General features: G+C 52.5%; 1 long non-coding RNA gene across 1 annotated transcript; it reads left to right on the top strand.

Annotated features, from left to right (window-relative positions):
• Window positions 1-855: 855 nt before the first annotated feature.
• LOC125400939 (uncharacterized) lies at window positions 856-12,277 on the top strand. Its single transcript, XR_015736292.1, has 3 exons — window positions 856-1,277; window positions 3,456-3,586; window positions 10,643-12,277. It is a non-coding gene; the product is annotated as an uncharacterized LOC125400939 (long non-coding RNA).
• Window positions 12,278-12,707: the final 430 nt, after the last annotated feature.

Below are 12,707 nucleotides of genomic sequence, written 5' to 3'. Positions count from 1 at the left end.
CGGCTCACCAGTTGCCTCCAGAGCAACGGGAAGGCAGTGAGCAGGAGCCCAGTGGTGAGAAGAGACTAGTAATCCTTGGGTGCCTGCATTGAACCAGCCGCTACACAAAGTGTGGCAGCTGCTGGCATTGACCCTGAGTGTTCACGACAAGGAGCAGTGAGCTGTCTGGTTTCATAGGTGGGAAACTGAAGCAGAAAGGGTCGCAAGGTTCTGCATCCCATGAGAGCAAACACAGATCCACACCGTGGGCAGCTGGACTGGGAGTCCTTGGGCAGCCTCCTTGTTTACAGACGTGTCCCCTCTCTGCTCAGAGGCCCACTCGGTTATCTTTGTTGATAACCAGGGATAACTGGTTGATAACTGGTTGATAACTTTGATAACTTTGTTGATAACTCTGAGTGGGTCCTGATCCCAGGGGAACACCGACTATCAGAATCTTCCCAGTACCTCTTTGGGTCTCTATTCCCCCATATTCCTGAGGATCACCATGTAAGGTTGTGCCTGCCGGTCTACTCTACTTCCCTCTTCAGGACTGGCTACTCCTGGCTACCTACTCAGTCTCCTACTGAGTGGGATTGGATTTGGACCCTGTGGTGCCTTGGATGCGCTCTTTCCCTTTTCTCTTTCTAGTTCGCAGAATGTCCTGTCCCTTCAGCCCTGGAGACTGAAATCCTAGCGTTTCCAGTTAAAGACACAGGAGCTGGGAGCCCAGGTAAGTTCTGTTCTTAAAACTGGGAGCCTGAAGGGAAGAGGTAGCTCGCGGGGAGGGACAGATGAGAGGAGTGGAGGAGAGGAGAGGGTCAAAGGGGCGGGCAGGAGCACTATTACACTTGTGTGGGTATTCAAGCATCCTGCCGTCCAGAATCAGAACCCTGCCAGGTAGTGGAAGAGCCTTCCCAGCGTTGGCATCCCAGGATCCAGTCCACCCACAAAAGGTAGTGGCCAGGGGCCAGTGAGCTGCCTGTGGCCGAAGCAGGCAACTCCCCACCCTGGCAGCCCTACATCGTGTTTTGGAGCTGTGGGAGAGAAACTGCCACTCAGGAAAGGAGAAAGGATACTTGTCCGCACCTGTGGCCCTCATCCTTGCTGGTGGCTGAAAGTTGGGAGCGTTTTTTTTTTTCTAGAGTTCCTGGTGAGGCCACACCTGAGGCCTGCGGTGACCTTGGGAGGTGAACTCCTACCCGGTTTACAAATGGAAGCTTGGGGGAAGGAAGAGATGTTCAGTGATGCTTGAAGTTAAGTTTTTACGTAGTCTGCACCTATCATCACAGACAGAGGTAAGAGACCCTTAACTGCAGCTCCCGGCAGACATGACATAATTCTGCTCTTAGTCTTCTCAGGCCCACAAGGAGAGCCCCGTTGTTATCGCTCCCCACTTCGGAGGGAGAAGCAGACAAGACAGTGTTAGACACCTTTTTTGGCTTCCAGAGCAGTAACGGGAAGCTTTGGATCCAACCTCCTACATCAGAGTCGCTCGTTACCTTTAATGGCTTCTCTCAGAGTGTCGGGGAGGGAAGTCTGGGGGAGCCCCAGCCACACTCCATGTGCCCTCTCGCTGATGGGTGGCGATGTATCAGGCCCTTCAGCCAACAGCACAGGGAGCTGGCCTGGCCCCAGGGGCAGGTGGACCGAGGGCTAGCTGCCAGCCTGGTTCAAGGCACTCCAGGTTGGGGCGCCCTAGACATGGTAGGTGACCTGGGCTGGCAGTTCTTATCTCCAGGGACAGAAGCCAACTGTGAGTCTGTACAAACAGTGGTGCCGCCGCTTGCTCAGCCGAGGCAGTCAGATGACTGGGAGAAGTGAGAGGAGAGGGTGGCCGGGCAGGGACTGTAAATCCTCCTCTCCTGAACCTTGAACCCTCCCCAAGCGGGGTCAAGGTAGTCCGCCAAACCTTGACCCCTCCCCAGAAAAGGTCAAGACCACTCCCCCAGGCTCTTTAAACTGCTTCCCCCCCCCCCCCAAATAACGTGGTTTTCCCTCTTTCATCCCCGTGGTCGCATTGGTGGCTTTTCTATTTCTCTCAGGGCCACCCGAGAGCACAGGAGTTCAATTAAACCTGGATATCTTTTAATTTGGTCTGATTTGATTTGAGTTGGCAAGAGAGCTCGTGTTAGAAAATATTCCTTACAGGGAGACTATAGCTTTTGTGTGTGTGCTTCAGGACATTGTAGGGCGGAATCAGAATCCTGAGGGACAGTGAAAGAATTTCCTCAGAAGCAGCGTCCTGGGAGTTTTCTGCTCTGGCCAGGGCACCTGGGTTGATATAACCAAAGACTCTGGAGTCTTGGGGAGCAGGTGGGGGAGGAAGGTGCCCTTCCCGGGCTCAGGGCTAGTCCCCTGCACAGTCTTAGCAAACAACTCTGATCCATGGGTCCGCTCCTCGGGTCCTTTTCAGACTGGCATTCTTGCTCTGAATGCCAGCTCCTTAGGTGAGACTCTCTCGGTTCAAAGTCAGGAAGCTGGCCATGCTCCTTAGAGAGGAGGAGTCCGGCAGCTTTTGAATTTCCACAGTGGCCCTCACAGCGTCTGAGGATGGTAGGAGAGAAGCCGTGCCGTCCAGACATGGGCATCAAAGCTGCAAATTATCCGTAGACATCTCTACTGACCGAGGGCAGAAGCTTTCTCTGTACTTGCCCCTGGGGCAGGGTTCATTCTGGGCATCCCAGCAATCTAATGGCTCGTGCTTCATGGGCCTCTCTGCCCACGCCAGGAGGGTCAGTCAAGGCACCAGACCACGGCACTGCTGAAGTGGACCCTGTTAGGAATGTTTCCTAACACGAGTTCCCTGCCAGCACAAAATTCCCAATCAAGCCAAATTAAGAAATATCCAGGTTTAATGGGAGTTCTGAGCTCTTGGGTGGCCCCAGGGGAAACCGGGAAAGCCACACTAACAGGAAAACCGGGAGGAAGGAAAAGGGACCACGTGTTCCTCTTTTGGGAGCTCATTTAAATACCCTGGCCTGCTGGGATTTGGAGTCCAGACCAGGCCTGGGGGCTGGGATAGATGCGAGGGGCTGGGGCCTATGCTCCCAACTTGACAGACGTACAGAGGTGGTGGGGGGAGGTCAGGTTCACGCCCTTCTGCCCCTCCTGACTCCTGGTGTGAGCATGCCCCACCCACACCCAGTCTCACAGTCCTCCTGGTACTCACCATGAGGCATCTGTGGATGAAGTCATAGGCAAAGCACATGTATGGGGTTGACACACGCATGTAGGCCAGAGAGCAGTGTTTGGGTACAAGGGAAAAGGGGTGGATCAAAGAGGAATCTAAAAGACCCAAGTTCAAAGCCTGGTTGTCTCTCATTAATATAGGCAGACTTGTGATTCCTTCCCCACCCATCAGTCTCTCTTAAAGGTCCTAGAGTATTTTGGAACATGACTATCTGGGGGGAGGTACAAGTGACAATGGGTTGAACAGGCTGGGCCTTGATTCTGTGTTACTGGTGTCCTCCTAGGGTGAGCAGATTTGCATGTGGATCTACGTGTTGAAAGCCAGGTATAAAGGTGGCCATATACAAGTCATGAAGTGAGGGCTCAAGAAACCAAGCCTGTTGACTCTGGACACCTGGCCCTCCAGGACAGTAAGGTAACACGATTCTGTTGTTCAAGCCTTCAGGTACACAGGGATGGGGATCTCTTGTCAAGGCATTTACAAGCCAGAACTCTGCATTGACAGAGGAGGCCAGGAAATGCCTAAGAGGAGACCTGGTGCATAGTAGGGCCTCGGCGACAGTTCCTTGTTTATGTCCCAAGAACAGGAACGGCAGCTGGCCCTCTGGGGAGAATGGACCGGGAATACTGCAGAGTCATCCTGTATCAGCAGGAATTCACGAATCCCCTATTCTCGACTCCACCCTCATCTAATGCTCTGATTGGCAGCTAACCCTACCCTCAGCCCAGCCCTGGCCTTGGACCTGGGCTTCCAGCCAGGTCAGTTGAATGCTGGGTGTATAAACTGCCTTCACCTATGCCCAAGTTCAGAGCAAACCTTTCATGGTTCATAGGCCATCTTGGCATAGGGCACAGCTGCCATGGAGGGGTAGAGAGGACTCCTGGTGTGAGCATCCCCCCCCAAGCTTCAGGAGGGACTAGCGTGCACCCCACTCAGCAATCTTGACTGTGTGTCAAGCACCTCGCTATCCAGACACACCCTGACTCTTTGCACCAGCAGACAGACTGCTTACAAGTCGCTCCAAGCCTTAGGGAGGCTATGGGACATGGGGTAGGGAGACAGTGGGACCCAGGAGTCACATCCTAGCTGGGCCATGGATGGGCTGTGTGGGCTGTGTGACGTTGGGCCCTCCTTCAGAGGAGACTAGTCAGACTTCTGTAACGGGAAGGTCATCTCCACCCATGGGGCTCCCAAGGCCCTGCATAATGGTATCTATTGTGGTCGGCTCACAACTGACTCCTCAGAACGGTTGCTGAGTCAAATTCCTGGAGAGCCAGGAAGTGTGCTGTGGGTAGGGGTTGTCTGGCACATCCGGGGACCAGAGCTTCCTGCTCACAGCATCCCCCCCTGCAGCTCTGGGCAGCCTGAGAGGATGGGGAGCAGACCTGAGCCCCCCACCCTGGCCCCCAGCCCTCAGCTCTGTACTTTCTAGTGTCTGTTACCACCCAAACAGAGTTTTCATCTGTTCTGGGCTCTCCTCGCCTTCCCCTTAAGAGAATGATGACCACGTCACAGGATCTCTGTTGATCACCGTTCCAACTCCCGCACCCAGAACAGTTGCCTGGCGCTGAGACATTCCATGGCGTGGGTTTGTCCTGGAACTGCAACCTAGGGGTGACAAAGAAGATGAAGGAAGGGTCGACACATGAATCCACGCACACACGATTACATGCACACATAGATTCATGTACACAGAAAAAAAGCTCTCAGGTAGGGAAGCCGCAGCACCCTGGCAACTCAGCCTGTTATTATAAACACTTTAACAGGGAGGCAGGTTTATAGCATATAAAAAAAAATAAATAAAACAAGGGGGCGGGGTTTAGGGTGTACAGCGGAACAAGGAGGCGGCTTGGCTAATGTCGTAGGAGCAGTCTCTGTCGGGGAGCGGTCTTCAGGCTGCACACACCTTGGTGGGAATGGAAAACTATGGTGGAGCTTTCCTGTACACATTATCAGTATCCACACGCACATCAAAGGATGGCTTTGCCTCTCACACGGGACTGAGGCACTGGTCCTTGGCATGGCCCTGTCCGTATCAAACAACGCACACTCACACAAGACTTTACTCTCTTCCTACAGCCTGGCACATAGTAGGTATTCAGGCAGCCTTTGGGGGAGGAAGGGAAGGAGAGAGGGAGCCGAAGAACCTTTGTAGTCGGACTTTAACGCATCAGGGACTGTTGCTTTGCGTCAGAGCTCACTTCTACTTTCTAGAGACTTCTATTTGATGCAAGACACAGACATAGTGACTCTTAGAGTGACCTGGTCCCCGAGAAGCACCAGGCTGGGGACAGGAGAGCTGACTTGTGCGAGAAGCAGAGACCCCTGCTGAGAAACCAAAGAGGAGCAAGAATTCCAGGCACAAGGCAAGGGAAGTTTCTAGGCAGGGGACAGCCCTTGCAATGGCACCGTGGGGATGGGGTGGGGTTGTGTGGGGGTTACAGGCACATGATGCTGTCGGGGGGAGGGGTTATGGTCCAGAAGGTGCCAGGTTAGGGTCCGGTGGGATGTGCAAATCCAGCCTATGGCTTCTGGGGACCCTCAGATGCCTCCTGCTGATTGAGAGTGAGGGCTGTCCAGGGACAAGCAACTGTTGCCAGGGGTCTGCCCATCCGGAATTTTCCAAATGAGCTTTCTCTCCTGAGCTGGTGTCTCTGTCTCTCAGTCTCTGAGTCTGGGGTATAGACCTAGTCGAGTCTGGCCAGTGTAGCTTTGTGATCTTGGAGTAGCCACACCTATCCTGAGTCAGGATTCCTCCTCAGACTGGCAGCTGGCGCAGAGGCAGGGCAGCAGCTGGTAGAATCATCTTTTTACCCCAAGAGACTATGGGACAAAGTCTTTCTGCTGGGCTTGGCTCAGGATCAGGATGAGGTTCTTTTTCTTTCTTTTTTTTTCCCCCAAAGATTTATTTATTATGTATAAAGTGTTCTGCCTGCATGTATGCTTGCACAACAGAAGAGGGCACCAGATCTCATGTCAGACGGTTGTGAGCTGTCATGTGGTTGCTGGGAAGAGCAGCCAGTGCTCTTAACCTCTGAGCCATCTCTCCAGCTCCCAGGATGAGGTCCTTTTTCAAGGTTTGTTGTCACCGACACTCCTGGTGACCTCAGTAAATCTTCTGGTTCCCCCAGGCTTTGCTCCTCTCATCCCTAAGGCAGTCACAGCTGCCCCTTCTTCCATCCTCAGAGCTGGGATGCTTTCTCAATTCACGCTGGGCTCCAGGGGCATAGAAGACTCAGCCCTATCTAGTGAGGACTAGAATCACAGACAAATCCGCCATCTGTGTCCACTCCAAACGAAATAACGCAACTGCCATTAAGAGCTTCTTGCCCCAGATCTCGTGACCTGACTGAATACCTTCAATGCTTTTCTCACTGAGTGTGCGTGACAACCCTGCCAGGTAATAGCTCTCACTCCCATTGTGTGGAGAAGGGGAAGACTGAGGCTTGAGTAATCAGACATTTCTCCAAAATCCACAATGGCTCCTGGTTTCAATCAGCCTGGGTGGAAGTCACTCACAGACTCTGCTGTTCCTCGTTTGTGTATCTGTTGCTACTGTGGCCAGATTTGGAGTTTACCGTGTTTCAGCTTCATCCCTGACTAACTGTACAGTTTCTAAGTCAGAGGAGACAGAGCGGGGGTTTTCCGTTAGCCACCTGACTGTGGGGGCTGATTTGGGGTCAGAGGCCTCACCCCTGGGGTCTCAAGATCCATTTTTCTGCAAGATTCTGAGCCTTACCGTTAATTCTTGGATGCACACTCCTCTGAGTGAGGAGACCCCTGCTCAGCACCCTCCGATTGCTCATTTCTGCCAGTTAGTTTGGCAGGGAGCCCAGGCCCCAGGCTGCAGCCCTGGTTATTGCTGGATGGGTCGTGTGTTCTTGCAAAGGTCTCTACCCTTTGGGGTTCGTTTGCTTGTTTGTTTTTGAGACACGGACTCATGAATCTCAGGCTATAAACTTGATGCGTAGATAGCCAAGGATGGCCTTGAATTTGTGATCTTCCTGCCTCCACTTCTGGGATGCTGGGAGGGTAAGGTATACCGCCACCCCCGACTTTATGTGGTGCAGGGGTTAAACCAAGGTTGTGCATGCGAGGCAAACATTCCACACCAGCTGAGCTACACCTTCAGCAAGTCCTCTCTGTGAGATGACAGGTTCCAGATTTGCAGACATGGGGCTGGAACACACTCTCCATGCAACGTATAATATGAAGTAATTGTGGATGAATCAAACCCTGTCTTGGTTGGATCTGAAAGACTGGATGTGGTTCCGAATGGTGTCCCCCACCCCTCCCAAGGCCCCTCCTAGATCTTGCGGCTGCTCATACAGCTCCACCCTGCATCACAGATCATTTAGGCAAGCAGACAGTGATGTAAGCGGGAGGGACCCAGCAGGGCTGAGGTCACTGTGGCTGACTGCCCAAGAGGGTGTGATGGAGGGTGTCCTCGGATCATTCCCACCCCTAACCAGCCTCAGCCTTCCATCCCGTAAAACAGTGATAACGATAGTGCCTACTTTCAGAGGGTTGTTAATGGTGAGAAGAAAATAGAGACCAGCGGGAAGCGTGTTCGAAACACACATGGCACCGAGCCTGGGACGTAGTCAGCACTCAGAATGGTTTGGCAAGACGATGATGGTGGTGGAAACAGCAAGGAAAGGGAGAAGGATGATGTCGACCACAATACTGTCCAACTCCATCCATGTGCTTCTTCCTGGGTACCTTTCTTTTTACATCCCACCTTAGTACACACCAGAGAAACCAAGTAGCCAGGGCCTGCCCTGAGAGTTGGGAAGAAGCCAGGTACTGGCCCTCATGGACAGATCAGTGCCCCGTGGCTGTGTCCTGGGCATGCGGCAGCATCAGCGTGAAAGACTTAGTGCAAGTCTTCCCAGGGGAGGCAGTGCTTAGCTGCAGTGTTGACGGAAGAGTAGGAGCTGGCTGATAGAAGAGAAGAGGATTTCCCTTTTCCACTTAAAGGCATCCCTGGCAAATGAAATAACACGAGCCAAGGCAGAGAGGTATGAAATGGCCTGCCGAGCTTGGGAAGCTGTGAGAGGCACAGCGTGGTTAGACAGTTGGGAGCAAGTGGCAAGCAAGGCAGTGAGGGAAGAAGGGAGGATGTTTGGGGCAGATCTCACAGAGCCTGGGGTACCAAATCATGCACGACCTCGCCTGAAGGCCGAGCGATTTTGTGCGTTACACGATAGACTTTCCAAGCACTTTCGCGGTGGTCACTGTGAGTGCAGCCCAGATGCCTCTGCATCCCCAGGCTGGATCCTTCCTTCTTCAGTTGCTGGGATTTCCAGGGGCAAAGTCTGAGGCTGACTCCCCCTCCCTGCCATTACCTCCCTTTCTTGTGTCCTGTAACTGGTTCGCAAGAAGCGTGGGGGTCCAGGACTCCTCCCTCCATTAGGGACAATTGTGAGAAGTCATTCTAGAGACTGGGGAGATGGTTCAGTAGAAAAGTCCTTGTGTAAGCCTGAAAACACCTGGGTGTGGACCCCCAGCATTTGTGGAAGATTCAGGTGCAGAGGCACGTATGCCGTGTATGATCCCAGTGCTGAGGAGGTGAGGGCAGGAGGGTCGGAACTCCCTGGTCAGTCAGCTCATTCAAATGGACGAACTCTGTGTCTGGTGAAAGACCTGGTCTCCGGAAATAAAGTAGAAGGTCAGTGTGATGGTTTAGTGGTGAGGTGGGGTTTGCTGCCAAGCCCGACCGCCTGAATTTGATCCCAGGACCCATATGGTGAAAAGGGAGAAGGGACACCCACAAGCTGTCCTCTCATGACCACACGAGAGACAGGGTGAGAGCTTATGAGCACGCACGCACACATGCGCACACACACACGCACACATGCACACATGTATGCACACACGCGTGCACACATATGTAAATGAGAAACAAACTTAAATAGGGAACAATTGAAGAAGACACCCAACATTGACCTCTGCTCTCCACAAACAACATGTGTGTGGCATCAGCACACACTCATGGGAACACTTGTATCTTAACACACACACACCCCTGTGCACACATAGCTCTTCCAGCTCCAGACCTTCAGGAGAAGCATGCAAAGGCCTTTGAGGGGTTTGCTCTGAAGTCCAATCTGTCCCTCTGCCTGGTTCTACTTTATCCGCCCCTCACAGAGACCGATTATGAGAGAACTCCCCCAATGAGCACTCTGCCAGCGACTCTTCCTCTTGGTCTCCCTCCCCAGGAGCCCCCCACCCTGCAGCAACCAGCATGCAGGGAGGGTCATAATGGGGTGACATCTCATCAAGGGGTGATGAGGGGCCCTACTTTTTTGAAGGCATCTCTGTCCAGAGCGGGAGAATGAACTGGAAACACACATTAGAATCTGGCAATCAGAGAAGACACGGCTGTTGCCATGTAGCTGACGTGGGCATGAGGTGGTGGAGGTGGCAAGAGGGACGATCTGAGGGTACTTAGAGAAGGGAGGGGAGACCGATGGGGGAAGGACTTGGAAGCCTGGAACATCAGGGCAGAGGTGGCGCCAGCGCCTGGGACGACAGGAAAGATTTAACAAGAGAGACAGACAGTTCAGTGCGCACACTGGCTACCTGACATCTGGGTGGAGGGGCCCTGGAGGCGTTTCAGAGAGAGGCTGTGACCTGGGGGTGCAGAGGTGGGGTCACAGCAACTGGTGGCTCAGAGCATTTATTCACCCATTGTGTCTGTTAGCAAGCAGAAAGATCAAGTGTCCTGGAGTGTCTTGCTAGGTTGGGTGAAGGGACACTCGCCCTGTGGGTAGCAGCAGCTTACACAGCAACTGCATCCTTGCGTGCCAAGGTACTGTAAGCCCTGCCCCTCCCTCTGAAATCCTCCCGAGAACCCGCTAGACAGATACTTCAATCCTCGGCATGAAGAGAAAGCCAGGGCTCAACGAGGCTCCCGCCTTGGCAGGAACTGGGCAACTCCCAATGGCAGAGCTGGAGTTGAATCCGGGCTCATCCGGCACATGCCTGTAATTACAGGAGGGGAGATTGGGACCCAGAATTCTTGGCTCTTTAACCAGAGTCCTCTCTCCTTGCTCAAGTGGCCACTTCCTGTGGTGATTCCAGAACTTTTGATCACGCGCCAACTTCTTCCAAGAAACGGAGCTGAGAGTGACCGATTTATGGGGATTTGAGGTGGAGCGTGGAATTATTTTAGGAAGAATTTCCAGGCCTGGGAATCCCCCAACTCCTGGTCTAGAGCCCTGACACATATGGGAAGATCTCTATAGCAGAGGCAGCAGTAGTCTGCCCAGTGGATGTCACCTCCCCAGAGTCAGGAGTATGGGGCCCCTAAACATGCCTTGCTTGGGCTCATCACTTCCAGCCTGCGCCCCGTGGGAAAACAGGCTCTCTTGAAGCATCTTTTCCCAAAGTATTTCCATAGAGCCTGGCTGTTTCGTTGAACTGGGAATGACTGTAGCTTCCCTTCTCCGTGGTTTTGTGTTCCAGGGCTTCTGTGACCCATTGTCCACCATGATCCAAGTATATTAAATAGAAGCAAGGTCCAGTGGAAGACTCCTGCAATCCCACCTTGGGGAGGCAAGGACAGGAGGACGTGGAGTTCCAAGCCAGCCTGAACTGCACAGGGAGACCTTGTCTCAAAAAAAACCCAAAACCAATAGTTTCAAATAGAAAAATTCCAGAAATGGTTTCTGACCTTTACATCACACGCAGTTGTGAGTAGCACTGTGCTCGTTCTGTGTCTCGCCCAGGAAGCTAGCCATCCTTTGTACACCATACATCCTGCACATACTACCTGCCCACGGCTCCTCAAGCGGACACCATAGCTAAATCCTCCCCGTGGAAGGGTCAGACAAACCCCCCAGGGAGGGACAGAAAGCACAGGGTGTCCATGATTTGCTTTCTCACCCTGGAGTGGCCCCAGCCTTGCTCGTTCATACACAGGTCCAGAGAGAGTCACAGCAAGAAGACAGTTGAGTTCAAGCCTTCGCGTCACAGAAATGGACAGAGTGGGGTCCAGGGAGGGCAAGGACCTGCCCAAGGCCACCCAGTGCCCTGGTGTACAGCATGTTCCAGCCTGAGTGTCCCAACCGGCTGCCCAGTGCCTTTCCAAGTCCCAAATCAATGTGAGTTGTGGCGACCAGCCAGAGGGTTAAAGGAATTTGGAAAGGAACTTGAGTTCAAGGTCTGGCTCCGCCCTGGGCTTGCCTGGAGATTCTGGCAAGTCGCCAGTCCCTCAGCCTCAATTTCCTGGGCTTTGAAATCAAAATAGTGACCCCTTCCTTAGGCAGTGCTCGTGAGAATGTAGAAAGAAGAGCATTGTGGGAGACACACAGCGGGCCTGAGCAGCTCTAATTAATACCGACACAATCAACACCCGCTGTGCGCGCTCAGACACAGCGCTGACTCCAGTCCCATCCGGAGCACTGGAAACTGCAGGCCAGCACCCACGGAGGGCTCGGCACGTGACGGATGCTCGCTAAAGCCTGGCGTCTCTCGCTCTGCATGCAGTCCCTTCTGCTTCCATGGGTCGCTGCAGGGGCTTGCCTCTTTCCTGGTAACAACATCCCCGTAGATGAAAAGAGACAAAATTGTAATTGAGAGAGAGGAAAAGCGTACGGAGCCAGCTTCCAGATCATCTTCTCATGGGAGTTTGAAACAAAGCCGCTTGTGTTTTAAAACCTGGCATAGCTCGAACCTCTCTGGTCACATCCAAGACTTTTACAGGCCCTAGGGAAGGACCCAGGACCTGAAGGTGATCTCCCTCCTCTGCTCTCCCTGGCCAACACCGCAGAAGGAAATTTCTGTCCCACCAGGTCCCACAGCCATTCAGTCCCAAATAAACACACAGAGGCTTATATTAATTATGAACTGTTTGGCCTGTTGTTCAGGCTTATTACTAACTACCTCTTACAACTTAAATTAACCCTAAATTCTATTTTAGCCGTGTGGTTTGGTACCTTTTCTCAGTGAGGCATTCTCATTTTGCTTCCTCTGCTTCTGGATGACTGCATCTCTGCCTTTCCTCTTCCCAGAATTCTCCTAGTCTGGTCACCCCACCTCTACTTCCTGCCTGGCTAGTGGTAAATCAGCATTTTATTAAACCAATATGAGTGACAAATCTTTACAGTGTACAAGAGCATTATATCACAGCATTTCCCTTTCTCTTTTCAAAGCAAGCACTCTGAATCTAATCTCCTTTGTTTAGCTTTTTTCCTAATCATTATCCATAATAGCTTATAACCAATACTCTAAATAAAGGCAAACATCAATAATCCAATTTTGGGAAATGTGGGCATAGTTTTCTAGGCAACTTCCTGCTGGTTGGGGGTGGCGATAATCTTATGGGGACCCAAAGAAAATTTAGGATTATGGTCAAGTCCTGGAGTATTCTGTGAGGCTGGATCATCTCAGCCAGCAGTCTTGAGGCTGTTTTGGAAGCCTTCTGTGCCCTGAGAGGCAATCAAAGCTGCTGTCTCCTGTGTGCCGTGACAGAGCAGATGTCAGAGGAGATAGATGCCATCCAACCAGCCAAAAAAGAAAAGAAAAATCC

Source organism: Myodes glareolus, chromosome 24, assembly GCF_982192425.1.
Source record: "Myodes glareolus chromosome 24, mMyoGla1.1, whole genome shotgun sequence".
In the NCBI taxonomy this organism is placed as follows: Eukaryota; Metazoa; Chordata; class Mammalia; order Rodentia; family Cricetidae; genus Myodes; species Myodes glareolus.
Note: the sequence above shows the minus strand (reverse complement) of the source record. Positions and strands in the feature narration are given on the sequence as shown.